Genomic DNA, 3,227 nt, shown 5'->3' with positions numbered 1-3,227 from the left:
AATAACAGGGAAGGAGGGAAACAGGAAGTTCTTCATCTAAGCTAAATATGACAAAGATGGTATTTGAATCTAAGGTAATCAGGAGTATCAGTTGTCTGAATCAGACTGATTCACCCTAATCAGATTACTGCTGAAGGATGTCGTTGTTTCTTCTTTGAGTATAAAACAGGTATAGGCTATTCAGTGTAAAGGTATCATAGGATCTAGGACTGTGAGATTGGTCAGTGGAGTTTGGGAGTTTGGGGTATATGATAATAATAATATTAATATTAATAATAATAATAGCCAATATTTATGTATTTTAAGATTTTTAAAGTATTTTATAAATATTTAATTTTCCCTCATAACATGTATGGGAGGGAGATGCTATTATTATCCCCACTTTATAGATGAGAAAACTAAGGTACAGAGATCAAGTGATTTTCCCTACGTCATACAGCTAGTTAATATCAGAGGCTGGATTTGAACTCATCTTCCTGTCTCCATGTGTCATATTATCCACTGTGTCACCTAGCTGCTTCACTGTGTGACTGCGCGCAGTTCACTTAACTTCTCGATATCTTAAGAAACTCTCTAAAACTTTAAGTTGGAGAGAAAGTGCCAACGTATTTTGGTAATGGGAGTTTTCTCATCTAGTGGTTCTCATTAGGAAGAAAGTCAGTATGGAATAGAAGACATAAAGTTGTTCTTGGATTATAGTTAAGTCCTGCCTTATTCTTATCCTGGCTATACAAACTTTGAGTATACTTTCTGTTGTTATTTTTTCCAGAATAACTGGTAACTAGCCTCTTGATGTTTATGAAGCCGATTTTTAAAATTTCTATTAATTAGAAATTTTGTACCTTTAGACTCCATCTCCCAGAATTCTTTCCCCATCCTTTTTCCCTTTTCATTTATGTGCATCTTTACATTACTTTTTATATAGTTCTGTAAGCTCCACCCTCTCTCTATCTTCTCCCTGTATGGGTGGTCTGGGAAAGTCTCTCTTTACTAAAGGTTATTTTCCTTCCTCTACTTTTCAAGTGATATTTTAATAAATCTTATAACAGATATTACTTGGAGTATGGGATATTAATTTTAATCTTTACAAATTTAAGTGTAAAGCTTTATATTTTTTCCTTCCTAAATTCCATCTTTTTTTTTTTAATTCAGACCTGTTTTTTAATCCAGAGTTTTGGACTCACATAGAAGAGCCACTTACTTGAATGTAAGGATTCTTGTGGGGTGTATTTAGACTCAGAAAACTATGTATGTTCACCTTTTTTTATTTTCATTAATATATCAACACATTAAAATCAGACAAGAATTACATTTTAGTCTGATTTGAGCAGCACTTGGGAGTGCTTTGAACCACATGAAGCCCTCAGGCCACATTTGATAGCCCTAATATAGACCATTAAGATATTAAGATTCTGATTCTGTTATCCCTTCTGTGGTCAGTTGGAATGACTGAAAAACAAATCCCTTATGTGTGTAATCTATGATTTTGATAAGCATAGCATTTATATCTTCATCTAATTTGGTGATAAAGATATTAAATAGCATTAAGACCAAGCTCATATTACTGGGGCATTCTATTGGAGACTTCTGTCTAAGTTGATATTGAACTATCAGTGGCCACTGTTTAAGTTTTACATTCTCCCTATTTGTTATCCACCTAATTTAATTGTGATTTAGCCTAAGCATCTTTTTTTTATTTTCCACAAAAATAACATTATATTTAGTCAGATACATTGCTTTGACCTAGATAAACTATCTCAGATATTTCCTTGATCTTCCAGTTTAGTAACTGTTAGGAAAGGAAAAGAAGTTATTCTGGCATGCCATATTATTAAGGAAGCCATGTTGGATTGTTATGATCATTGTTTCCTTTTCCAGATATTCCCTAGTCATTCCTTTAATAACATATTTTAGGAGACTTCTGGGTTAAGATGACTGCAGAGTAGAAGCAGTGTGCTTAATCTCTCCTAACACACCTACACATCACTCCTCAAAAGGACACAAAACCAAATCCAAATGAATGAAGGAACCCCGCAATAGGGTGCAGCATTGAAGCTAGGTAGGATTTGGGCATTTCTATGCTATAAGGAGGTGAAATAGCTCTCACTAACATGCGAGATGATCAACCTCCCCCCCCCACATCACCTACAGTGCCAAAGTTAGCACACAACAGTTAGAACACTCTTGGGGCATTCATTAATTTCTAGGCACCTACCTGGGATCACCAGGGCCTTCTCCTAAGATCAGCAAGACTTAAGACCCCAAAAGGCTAAAGAATGCACATGTTGAATGCAGATCTTGATAGTGGACCCTGGGCACAGACCTTGGGTGGGGACCTAGAACAGAGGGGTGCCTGACTGTGGAAGCAGTGCCCTGTGACTCTTAAAGGAGCTTCTGGCAGAGGAGCAAACAAGGGGACCACCAGGAGGCCAGACCCTGAGAACCCCTAAACTTGAGACCCCAGGAGCCTAAAGAGCTCAGACCGTGGGCTCAAGGACAAAGCTGAGAGGGGCAACACTGCTCTGTGACTCAGGCAAAAACTGCTACACAGCATGATACACGGAGAGCCTGTCTGCCTCAACCAGACTTCTGACTGAGAAAGATAAACAGCTTAATAATAATGGCAAGCTATGCCCAAGAACTTCCAAAGAGAAAGATCAAGAAGAAAGCTTTAAGACTCAATAACTTTTAAACAGAAAAAAATGCAGACAACAGAGCAGACAGCAGAGGAGAACAAACAAGAAATCATATCCGAACCTTTCCAAAAAAAGGAAAATATGTCACAAGCTCTTGAAAAGTTCAAATCTGAGATCATGAGAAAGATGGAAGAGATTTGGCAAGAAAAGTAGGAAATAGCTCAAAAGGAAATTAACAGGTTAAAAGAGAGAAATTCACAATTGAAGAAAGATGCCACAAAATCAAAAGAATTGCTAAGCATATTGGAGACCAAAATTAAACAGCTGGAAAACAGGATAGACCAAACAAAAAGGAAAATCAAAAGATTATAGCAGAAAAATCAGTTCCTAAAAACATGAATTAGGCACATAGAAACCAATGATCTCACAAGAAAGCAAGAACTAATAAAGCAAAGTCAAAAAAATGACAAAATAGAAGGAAACATGAAATATCTCCCTGAAAGGATGACAGATCAAGAAAACAGGTCTAGAAAATACAATTTGAGAATCACTGGTCTTCCTGAAAATGTAGAAATTAATAGAACTTTGGAC

The sequence above is a fragment of the Gracilinanus agilis genome, chromosome 1 (genome assembly GCF_016433145.1).
Source record: "Gracilinanus agilis isolate LMUSP501 chromosome 1, AgileGrace, whole genome shotgun sequence".
Lineage (NCBI taxonomy): Eukaryota > Metazoa > Chordata > Mammalia > Didelphimorphia > Didelphidae > Gracilinanus > Gracilinanus agilis.
The sequence above is the reverse complement of the archived record's forward strand: the minus strand, read 5'-3'. Positions refer to the sequence as shown.